The 12,780-nt window shown below is 43.3% G+C and overlaps 1 pseudogene; it reads left to right on the top strand.

Annotated features, from left to right (window-relative positions):
* The window catches only part of LOC144108673 (uncharacterized), a 93,761-nt pseudogene that overhangs the window by 55,044 nt on the left and 25,937 nt on the right, over positions 1-12,780 (top strand).

Below are 12,780 nucleotides of genomic sequence, written 5' to 3'. Positions count from 1 at the left end.
AAGACAAATTGCTTTCCGCGCGAGCAAAGCTGACAAAAAAAAGATATTTTTATTTCCGAAGATTTTTCGCCCGCCACACGCCACGCCCGGAAAAAGCTAATTGAGTACGCTAATAGCCAGCCCCAACGATGTCCTTTCCAGTTAAGATACAAAAAAACTAATCATGAATAAAAAAAAGTCCGTCTATTACCCGGAAACAGGCACCGTCCGCGTAAATGCCGCGTACGAACCACAAAATAGCGGCCAGCAAGTTGATTCTGAACACGTCTCAAGTTAGGAAAACGTGAGGGGAAATGGACAAAACGCGTCCAACGTATCATTTTTCTTTACTAATATTCGAAGCATCATGAATAAGGGCGCTCCCTAACCTCTGTCTCAGATACTTGCAATACCGATATTTTACTGCTTACTGAAACGTGGCTGCATTCACAGGTTCACCATCATGAGATTTTTCAAACTGCTCATCGTTTTTCACTGTGTCGTTGTGACCGAGCAAAGCGACAGGGTGGCGGCGTGCTCTTAACCAATTCGAAAGATTTCCCATCCCAATGTATTCACGTCTGTACCGACCTAGAAACAGTTTGGGCCGTCGTTGAACTAAACCATCAGAAGATAATCATTGGTGTTTGTTACCGCCCCCCATATCATTCATCTAACTTCGTAAATGAGGTACATGATGTCATTAACATAGTTACAAGCCGTTATCCCACATTACCTTTATTTCTGCTTGGCGATTTTAATCTACCGAATATAGTATAGAGCACTAAATCTCCAACTTTACAGCCTTGATTGTCATTAGCCAATGATTTCTTAGATATGCGCTCGGTTTGCTCGTTTTCACAACATGTTACAAAACCTACAAGAATTATTGAACCCGTAGCAAACACACTTGACCTTGTATTAACATCGCGGCCTGATCTTGTTTCCGTCACGTACTTACCAGGCTTAAGCGACCACTCGGCACTTTCATTCAGCTTGAATATTTTGCGACCCAAAACCGTTAAAAAATTCAAACTGTTCTAAATTACGCAAAAGCCAAGTTTGAAGCCATTAACTCTGAATTATCCACCTTTCTTGACGCATTTTTGACAGACTTTGACTGTCGTAGAGTTTAGTCCAACTGGGATATGTTTGCTTCTAAAACTGCTGAACTTACAAACAAATACATCCCTGTTCGCACCCTCGCATTTAATCATAACGCTCCGTGGTACAACATCTGTCTCAAGCGCTTGTCTAATAAAAAAAAAGCGTCTCTAAAAATCAGCCAAAGGTTCTTCTGACATAATGCGGTGAACTAGATGTAAACTGGCAGCCGCACTTAACCGCACTTAAACAAGCCAAGGATAACTTTCTTCTCAACACCTTGCCATCCATGCTTAAAACCGACATCAAAAACTTCTGGCGTGTCATTAACCCCAAAGCTGATGACATGATCACCCTGATTGACAGCTCTTCAAATGTTATTCCGATTAACGATTATGCGTCCGTACTTAACGAAGTTTTCCTGCGCAACTTTTCTTCCAACCACCAATATTACTCTCCAATCCACGGACGTCAACGATTACGCAGCAATGTTTCCCAATCACCATTGAGGCAGCAGGCGTCGAATCAATAATTTTATCTCTAAAACCATCTTCCGCTCCTGGGCACGATTTCATCAATGCGAAATTTTTGAAAAACACGAGCAGTTATTCTCAATTTTTTTAACAATGATTTTCCAGCAGTCGCTCGAAAAAGGTTTCTTGCCTGCTGAATGGAAGGTGGGGAAGGTGATCCCATTCCATAAATCAGGTGACAAGTATTGTCCTCTTAATTACCGTCCTATTTCGCTCACTTGCATGCCATGTAAAATTCTTGAACATGTCCTTGCCTCAAATCTTGCTAGCTTTCTCGGAACTAATTCATTTTTTTCATCATCGCAACATGGTTCCCGCAATACATATTCATGTGAAACACAACTAGTGTCATTTACGCATAAACTAAACGCCATCCTTGACCGCTCTTCACTTGCCGACTGTATATTTTTAGATTTTTCGAAAGCGTTTGATAAAGTATGCCATAATCTTCTAATGTTTAAGTTGAATCAGCTTAACATCGATCCCAAACTGCTTGCTTGGCTCGAGTGCTTTCTTTTAAACCATTCACAATTTGTTTATGCGAATGACTCAACCTCGGAGCCTAGTAGAGTACATTCTGGCGTACTACAAGGGTCTGTACTTGGTCCTCTTCTTTTTTTTATTTTTCATTAATGATCTACCCTATTGTGTTTTCTCTAATATTCACTTATTCTTTTTTTAATTTTTTTTTATTTTGCATTTATTTCAGTCATGTACAATGGCTGAGGAGAAAGGAAAAAAAGCCGCGCACGCGGCTTGACAAAGCTCCCATCTCCCGTAGCGGCTTGGCATGGCGATGACAGACAGCAGTAAAACAATAACAAGAGAATGCATGAAATAACAAATATGTACAATATCTTCATAACAGATCACCAGAATAGTCTCGGTACTGTTACACACACGCAAATGATAGTTTAATCACAGCACATGGATACTTAGTTTATTTTACAGTTGGATATGATTCATTGTTTTGTAAGAATATATTTCTGACAGCGTTATATGAAACGGAAAGAATGGATTGATTAGTGAAAGCATTTCTATTAAGGAGAGATGGCAACACATACCTGAGTGTTTGAAAACCGTAATTTGTGCGTGGACAAGGTACATACCAATATTCGTAGTGTCTTGTGTTGTGAACAGCGGTATTTTCCCGTAGATTCGCAAGGTCAGAAAAAAATGTGGTGTCACTATGTACCTGAGATTTGTACTGCTGAATTACACGGTACTGATGAATAACCCTTGCATCCATAATGCGGTATTTTGCAAATCGAGCACTCGTGTGTGCTAAGTATGATTGCGTGATGATCGCAGATGATTGCGTGATCTTCAGGGAAATTATAAGCGAGAATGCAACATCTTCTCTTCAAGCAGCCCTTTACGCTATCCCTATTTCGTGCCAATCATGGTCAATGGAATTAAACATTAAGAAATGTAAATTTCTGAATGTGTCAAGATCTTCTAGTCAGCTACCTTCTTACCACGTTTGTAATGTCCCTTCAGATCCTGTTTTATCTTACAAATATCTTGGAGTTCATATTACTAGCAACCTCACTTGGTCCATTTACATTTCCTTAGTAATTAATAATGCTAATCGCATGCTGGGATATCTAAAACGTAATTTCTCTACGGCACCTTCTTCCTTAATACTATTGCTATATAAGACACTGATCCGCTCAAAGCTCGAGTATGCTACAGCAGTTTGGGATCCCTTTCAACAAAACCTAATTCACTCACTAGAAATGGTACAAAACCATCCTGCTCGTTTTATTCTTTGCAATTTTAACTGAACTGCCAGCATTTCTGCGATGAAACTAAATCTTAGCTTGCCATCGTTAGCATCTCACCGTAAAGCCCTTAGACTTTCTTTTTCAGAGGATATTTCATCATCCCTCTCTTCGCGACGAACTGATCTCCCCTCCCCAATACATTTCATCAAGGTTAGATCACAGGATCAAATTCGGAATTCCATTATGCGAAACCAATGCCATGTTTCAGTCATTCCTCCCGCGCACACCTGTTGAGTGGAACCACCTTGCCGCATCAACCGCTACCATTGCTGACAACAAATACTTCAAGGCCGCATTAGAGAACACTGAATAAGTAGAAGCATCTGATTCTTTTATTCTTTTTCTTGTTGTACTGCCATTTTTTTTTCACTGTATTGCTGCACTGTACGTACTGTCTTATATTGTATAACATTGTATAAGTTGGCCATCTAATTATCTTTGTTGCACTAACAAAATGTTTTTTTTACTTTATTGATGCACTGTCTGTATGCACTATATTATATTCTAATAATCAGCACATCAATAACCCATTAGATAATATTGTTTGACTAGGATCCATAATTTCTGTGCTGTTTTGTATGTTTCTTTTTATTTTTTGCAACCACTCCCCTCTGTAATGCCTCTGACCCTGAGGGTAAACGAAATAAATAAATAATTAAATAAATTTCTTCTCTTGTTTATTCTTCCGGAATATCGACAGCAGGAAAGTCGAACAGTTTTCAGTAGCAAGAAATGCGAGGGCACTTGCCTCCATACACTTCGACCATTAAACAATGCTGGTGTGATACGTTTATGTAGCTCGTTTTGATTTTTTATTGGGCTTTGAGAAAAGCGCCGTTAATTTTCAAAGGCGTTGCCCAATGGCGCGTTGACCAGCAATCAAGCCATCGTACGCCACCGCGGTGGCCCAGTGGTAATGGCGCTCGGCTGCTGACCCTTAAGACGCGGGTTCGTTCGCGTTGCGGCGGTCAAATTTCGATGGAGGTGAAATTCTAGAGGCCCGCACAGTGTGCTATGTCAGTGCACGTTAAAGAACCCCAGGTGGTCGAAATTTCCGTAGCCCTTCACTACGGCGTCACTCATAAGCTGAGTTGCTTTGGTACTTTAGAGCTCCATGACCTAAGAAAACTAAACTCGACCATCGTAGATTTTCGCTTACGCCCATCGATCGGCAGCAGTGCACTGTGTTTCCACTCACTTTACAATGGCGAGCTGAAAGTGCTTTTTTTATATTTTTAGCATTAAATGACATAGAGGTCTGATTGCTTTACTCGTCACTACATTAATTACTCCAATGACCCAGTGCTCCGTATTGTATCCTCATGACCTGTTTAACAGCAGAATTGAGGGGAACTCCCCAGTTCTACGCTTAATACCGCGTATTGTAAACACACTTCTCTGATAGATAGTAATTCCACGTTCGACAGAACTGGATTAAAGGCGCTCTTATACTGAAGCGGAGTACCCGGGTTCGAACCCAACCGCGGCGGCCGCGCGCGTTTTGATGGAGGCGAACTGCAAAAAGGCGCCCGTGTGCTGTGCAATGTCAGTGGACGTTAAAGATCCCCAGGTGGTCGGAATTATTCCGGAGCCATCCACTACGGCACCTCTTTCTTCCTTTCTTTTTTTTTCACTCCCTCCTTTATCCCTTATCTTATGTCGGGTGTCCACCGAGATATTGGAGACACTTACTGCGTCATTTCCCTTCCTCTTAAACCAATTTTAATTTTAATTTTTTTGCCAACGACAGCATTGGTCTCACCGAATTCCGGGCCGATCCTCAGATAGTCATCCGTCATTCAATCGATTTTACCGCGGGTGCGCTTACCGCTGCATCACTTCAGCGGCACCAGTCTGCAATTTAATAACAAAGCTGATTTAAGACGTAGAAAGAATCATTTTAATTATATGGATAGGCGCGCACTCATATTTTACGCGCATAACGGCAGCTTCGAAGGAGAACATCCATCCTTAAATATACTCGGAAAATGAACACCGAAAAGCACGGAAAGAACACCGTTGATAGCCCCGATGTAACTGGTTTGCGGTTTAGAGGTTTGGATGGTCGTGGGTTTGTCAGTTTCGGTCGCGTACACTCAAGCATACTTGTGGCAACTGCTCATAGTTAAAGCAGGATTACAGGAACAGACCACATGCGCATTAAGCAAGGTAACATCAGTCTCTTTTTAAGGAATGATTTCTCCATCAAAAGATAGAGTTTAAACAAGAAATTCAATAGTGCTGGCATTGTACTCTTCCTTCCTTAACATGGAAACCGCAACACCAATAAGCAGAGTAAACACCTTTCTCCTCACCACATATTACTTTACAAAGTGCCGATCGAAATCCGGCAAAAACATGTAATCGTTGTTAACTAAGGGTCACTGTTCAATCTGAGGCTATTCGGCTTTTGACTGCAGTTTTTTTAGATGTAGTTGTGCTAAATATTGAAAAAGATAAAGCGTTAAAAAGTGTTGTTAAAGGCATATTATTTTACGCAAACGCCAGATTTTTTGGAAATTAAAAAAGCGGTGGTAATGAAACTGGTTTATGTCAAACAATAAGATATTTAATACAGAAGCGCCGCATCAAAATTGCTACTTTTGAGATCTTTACGTGCTTTTGTATTCCGATGATTTTCATATTAAATTTCTCGTTCGCTTCCTTCCGCAGGCTTTCTACTCCGTGTTCCACTGCAAATACGACGACCTCATGAACGCTCCCAACAAATGTGCGATCCGGTAAAAGCCTCCCCACGAAGGACTGCCTTAGAAGGAGCAGGCCCAGTTCGCATTGTTCCTCCGAGGAAGAGGCTCTTTTTAGATGCCACTCGTCCCCTCTTTTTTTGCATGTGTGGATTTTTGTTGTCAGCACATACAGCCAACATGCACAGCTGCCCTCTTGCTGTTTTTTCTTTGTGTAATTTATTGCGAACACGTTCACATCCTCTGTGACACTAAATTGTTGATGAGTCCTGGACAACACCGTGCTCAAGACTGATGTCAAAATTCTAACCGATTGTTGTCTCTCTCATGAGCATGATGCTGCTATGCCGTAGCTCGAATCACTGATGTCTCCCAGAACGGCTGTTGCTGCCATGTATCCTGCTCGCAACTGGGAAGAACCGTCTTCCGGTGTGTTAGTACTGTGTTTTTTTCTGTTGCCTGAATTCACTTTATGCGTTCAAGCTGGACGTACCACCCCCAGCGCGCTTAACACAAACGCTTGATTGCGCATCCTGCACTGATACTGCAGCCCTGAGCGCTGGGCGGTGAGTCAAAGACCATGCTGCACGGTGTGTTTGCGCGCCTGATATAGCTCGTGCTCTGCTTCAAACCTAATATTCTCTCAGACCCAGCGGCGCTAATTCGAGCATTCACGTTAAGCGTGCTGCCGGCTGTACTGCTGGAAGGCAGGAGTGAAGGTGGGCTTCCCAAAAGAACTCTGCTGAAACTGTTTATTTTCACTATTGAAAAAATCTGAAATTGCAACACATGCCTTTTGTCCGTATGTAGATACCTAACCCAGGATTCTCGATTTTAACAACTGCCAATCAATATTTATACCTCGCGGCCTCTGTCGCTGCCTGCATTACATGCACGGAACACCTTACTACAGGCTTGTGCGAAAAAAAGGAAGCCACAACTGATGTGTTTTTCTTGACGGCTGGTCACCCACACCGCACGAAGGAAGTCGCTTTCACGGCTGTCGAGTATTGTCTCTACAGCCAGTTCACATTGAGAGGATATCTGCATCCCTTTGGAGATGCGTACGCATATCAATCATGTTTATTAGCCAGAAGGTTCTTGTCACCTGCCTTGGCTTAAATATGTGGATATACATTTTAACGAGGCCCAGGCCGCCGTTACAGGACATAGCAGCAAGAATATTCACATACATAAAAGAACATTTGACTATGTTACGTTGTCTGTCAAAACGGGATCACCACGTCAGTCAATACAGATATGTTCACAAGCTTCAGTAACATCAATATATGAACATGAAACATTGTTAACTTGCAAGTGTTATACACAGTCATATGACAAATAAGCACACGGTAACCATTGTCGAGGCAAAGTGAGTTTGGCTATTTCTCTAAAGATATGCTACCAACCACCACTGCGGGCAGCTTATGAAAAATTGAGTGTTAGAGCGCATCTAATAATACATAATTCCCGCTGTATCTCTCTGCGTTAGCCTATTAGCATGGCTGGTCACGTGCCTACTGACGTGACGTAACCAGAAGGAATGCTCCACGTGACAATACACACATGTCCTACCAACGTGACCCTGCGCCATTAAAACTCCAAACAAGCCGCCCTGCCCCCCAGTGACGTCGCTTTGAGCGCACCTTGAAGATTTGTCGAGGAAAAATGAAATATTCACAACTCGAAAAATCACATCGCAAAATCATTCATGAAGAAACCATAAAACAGATGTCCTGCGTAACGCACTATGGAGAAGCAAAATTGTGCAAGCCTTCATTCAGGCTGAAATGAAATGTCTTATTCCCTGGTTTGTTTTAACAGAGGAGACATCGCTGAGAACGGGCATATGAGCTGTTTTTCGAAATGAGCTGTATCCACATAGACAATTGAGAAAAGCGCGAAAGGTTCTTGTCTGCATAAAGCGCAGCTTTATTCACGCTGTTATGCGTTATGCTATATATGAAAGTTGCAATTTCGGCTTCTTCACGAAGGAGGGCGAGGACTGACGGTGCTTTCAAGAGGCGTCGATGTTTCCAGCAAGCTTAGATTTACTGAGCTTGCCATCGCATTGGAACCTTAGATTTTGTCTAGTGCGCCATGGGATCGGCATGCACGAGGAGTACTTCACAAACAGTCTGTAATAGGCGCAAAGTTTCAGACGTCTCTGGGCGGCTTTCATAACGGCGGGCAGCGGGAGCTATGAAAAAGCGGCTCTATAACCCGGGCCGAAACTTACACTGTCGTTGTTTACAACGGGGCCGAAAAACAAGAACCCCTGGTAGGCGTCATGGCATTTTTCGGTCCTCAGCGTGAGTCGAAAAGACTTCATTGCATCAGCACAACTTTTAACATCCACTGGTGTTCACCGAACCTTATCGCGAGGACTGCAATGGCGTGTGAGTATGCGAGACAGGTTTTCTTATTCAGACCGGCGAGCACTGCGTCCATGACCCGCTAAAATATTGCAGGTGGGGAGGAAAGTCCAGATGGCATTAGATTATACTCCAATATGCTCACTGGCGTCATAACGGCGGCCTTCTCTTAGTTTCTTTCGTCGACATCAGTCTACCAGTAGCTGCTCCCGAGGCCTATCCATGTGAAGTACTTTACAGAGTCTGCCCAGCGTTCTGTCAATGCATGGGAGGAGGTACACATCATTGGCATCTTGTTCAAACGACGGTAATCCACACAGAATGAAAGCGCAACGTTTTTCTTCTTCACACGAATAAGAGAGAGAGAGAGAAAACTTTTATTTAGGTGATTAATTCGCAGGAGCCGGGTGGTCGCGGCCCCTAGTACAAGGCTCCGCTGGCGGAAGCTGACTTGCGGACTAGCTGGGTGATTCATGCAGGCTTGCTGGTCCAGGTTGTCGCTGGTCAGTGCCTCCTCCTACTTCTCGTCTGTCGGATGTAGCACTCTCAATTTTTTCTCTTGTTTGTCCTGGCATTCCCACGATGCATGGTTGAGCGCGGGGCTTGCTCCATATCAAGGACAGTAACTTGGGTATTGTGCGGGTCTGGTATTGTGTAGAATGTGAAGACTTGTATATGCGTTCGTTCGTATTCTCCTCCAGTGAATGGCATCGGACGAGGAAAATTGTGTGGCGGTGAGAAACGTCGTCTTTCTATCCCAAGGTTTTCTAGCTTTTTACCATACGGTCCTAGGAGAGGGGTGGAGTAGGGATGGGGATCCGCCCGGTTTGTGATAGCTCGGGCTAGATCATTCGCTACCTCGTTTCCAGCTGGGCCTTCTTGACCAGGTGTACATGCTATTCTGCGTGAGTTTGAGAGAGTACTTAGTAGTGTGCACTCCCTTCGGCGAGGTTTTCCAGCCAGGTAATTCGTGCAAGCTTGTTGGGTGTCCGTCACTACGTGCGATGACTTGCCAGGTCGGTCTTGACAACATGGACAATTTGATAGCTGGATGCTGCCACCTAATTCCTGATAGCTTTAAGTTCTCTTGCTAAACTCGGTACGCACATCGGTCTTGCATATTGGTCGGTAACAATGCGGAGCATGGTGGTTGGTGTCTTCAAGAGCTTTGACGTTGACGACGTGAGAAGTATTTTTTAACCCCTTCTCAGTTCCTTTAACTAAATGCTTTGATCCCTAGGCACCGCTGGGTTTTTAAAGCGATGCGTCAAGGGCTACGTTCTCAAAAAAATTCCTGTGGCTTCGGTTTTCCTTTATGAGTGGAAAATCCGAATTGGTCGAAGCTGTGGCTGCGTCGCACCTGAAGCGACGGATTTGAAAGGTGAATAATAATTAGAAAACTGGTGATAAGAAGGTCGCAACGTGATTCGAACGTCATTAGCTAATGTAAGCATCTAGAATAAATGAATAGCACTTAAAAAAATTGGGGAAATTACTCTAAACTCCAGGCTGTGATCCTTTGGTTGCGTGTCAGAGATGCCACTCATAGGATACGTAAACACGTTCGTACGGCTTTGTAAAGCGGGGCGTTATACAGCGGGTATGTCGTGTAGTTTTTAACATGATATGGAAACAATGTGTTTGCGTGGGAAAGAGGATGCCCTGCCGGGACCGGTAAGCGCTAAAGCGTCATGCCCTAAAAGGCAGAGCTTAAGTGTCTCCGAAAGTTTGTCCTAGATTAACTCTGGAGCTCGCGCTACTAGAGCCGCTAACAGTGGCTTTGAGAGGGCAGGCATATAGTTCAGCCCGGCAGTCTAGCCGAAAACTACGCGGGGATGTCTATGTTGTGGTGTCAATATTCTTCGCTAACGTTTCTCACCAGCGCCTCTGCTTTTCCATTCCGGAAATGAGTGACGACTCTAGGGATTACAAGTGCTCCCCAGGTAGCACATAACAGCGGGCCAATATTAGAAATCCGTTGGCAAAGCAAGGCTATAAGTAAGCCCAGAGTTCCCATTGAGCATCAGATATTGGCTGTACTCACTAGCACATCCAATGATGGCCCTGGTTCTCCGTCGCTTTACCAGTACTGGCTGTGCCGTCATCAAATCACAGCTATCATGTGCCACGTTAACCAGAATTTTCCCACTCTTCGCCATTGCTGGCAGTGCCATTTTGGGATCATGACTCTCACGGGTCACGCCAGCCAGAATTCCTTGATTGTTTGCCAGAATTGACTATGCCATTCTAGATAGCTGTCTACATTGGCCTAGCTTTGCCATCATTCATCCAGTGTTTAAAGTATACTGGCGAACGCTGATCAATCTGGTGCCATCTGCTAAAACGACATGACAACGTTTAATATTGCCACAACAGGGATATAGTGTATAATTTTTCGAGCTCGTAAAAACTGACGAGCTCTATATACGGGGTTTGAGACTTGTATAGGCCTGTCTAATCTCAGTTGAACTATAATTGCATGCATACGTGCCCAAAGTATATACTTTATGGTGATCCTTGTGATCAAAACAGATGTTCCTGGAGCACACTATAGCATTTGAGTCAAATGTTATTCGCCACTTCGAATGGCATTAGGACCTAACGAAGTTCTGCGCAGCTTCACAACAATTTTCAAACGCATTCGATCGCTGTATAGAAATGGTGCTGCTTCCGTCAAGCTTTGTTCTGTCCGTTCTCTGATTTTGAGTGACGACTAATTGAATGAACGACGTGACGAAGAATTCGGTGGTGGCCAGTGGACTGTGCATATTTGGCCACAGAGGAACCGGTCTGTTTCATAAGACCGACGACGATACCATTCAGACGAGCCACTATCAGTAGTAGCAGCAGTATCAGAGGGGGATACTGCTTCCTCACTTCCGTATATTGCCGGCAGCAGCTCCTCGGATGCCGTTGACTCTTGTTGAGCTTTCGGAAATGAAACAAAGACAATTATATTTGTCAGAGCAACGTTAATATTCCTGTGCTAGATATTGTGAACATTTGTATGATTTCATTTGAGCAACTCATAAAATTCTCAAATACTTTATTTTCAGTTTTAAGTTTATTTTTTTTTGTAATCTGCAAATTTATCTTCGCTAATATTCCTTCAAGTTCTAACATGTCAGAATTATCTCCAGTTATCCCATAGCTTTGGAAAAACTAAAGTTTCACTTTGGTTACCTCCCCTCGAGGAAAAGTGCCAGGTTTTCACTAAGGTGATGAAGATTTGGCTATATATTCATGGATTGCAAGTGCAACTTTGGCGGAAGCTTCTAATTACAGGTGATGTCAACGACACAGCATGACTCTTTTTGTCGCAGGTACTTCCATTGTGCTAAGCGTATAATATTGTGAGGAGTTGTTGCACTTCAGTGTGTGGCACGTGAAGGTTATACAATGCCCATTAATTAAGAAAGTATGTATTAAAAATTAGTTCAAGCTCTGATACATGCACCCATGGAGATCCGCAAGCATAAATGCCAGCGACTTCTCATAAGATTAATAGTACATAGTAGCTTACAAAATTGCAGACACTTGGCATGTTTGTTTGTTTATACAAACACTGACCAGGTCCTTGCAGGATTACGACTACTGTAAATGCGCAGCTGTCATGCAGAAATGCGCCTATGTTATACTTGCGATAGGAAGGTAAAGAGGTAGTATACAATTTAAGAACTCAATTTTAAAACCACTTTTCGCTTGCATCGACAGTAGTAGTTCGGACGGGCTACCTGCTTGCTCTTCGACATATAACACTTATCCTGCGATTCATTAAATCATTCTGTGGTAACTAATACCAAAATTTTATGCACACCGCCTCTAACCACCGAACTCGGCATAAAACAATAACGGCTGCCATATGCTTTCACACATGCACTATTTTGAGGTTAGATTCTTATCTCTTAGTATACGGCAATGTTTTAGTCTACCCCACTTTGATTTCATGTCTGCATGACAACTAAGCAATCGTGTATCTCCAATCTTTGATTGAATTGCACGTAGGTAAGTCCCCCACTGTGGACATAAATGCCATTTCAGGAGCGGCCAACAACAAACAACGACCAGGAAAAACACGGAGACGCTTACCATCTGTAAACTAGCTGTTTTCTTCTGGCTCATCATCGAACACATTTTGCACCCTGCGAGCCGGTTTTGTTGGGGAATTGGCTATTTTCACCAATGGGAGGCTTCCTTTTCGCTGCAAGCGTGAAACTGGCCGTTCTCGGCACCGTTCTGAGTGTGTAGCCCACATTGCGGGCCATATGCGAGATTTCTTGGAGCAGCTGATCCCTCT

Source organism: Amblyomma americanum, chromosome 10 (assembly GCF_052857255.1).
Source record: "Amblyomma americanum isolate KBUSLIRL-KWMA chromosome 10, ASM5285725v1, whole genome shotgun sequence".
NCBI classification, from domain to species: domain Eukaryota; kingdom Metazoa; phylum Arthropoda; class Arachnida; order Ixodida; family Ixodidae; genus Amblyomma; species Amblyomma americanum.
This window is presented reverse-complemented; position numbering and strand designations above follow the sequence as displayed.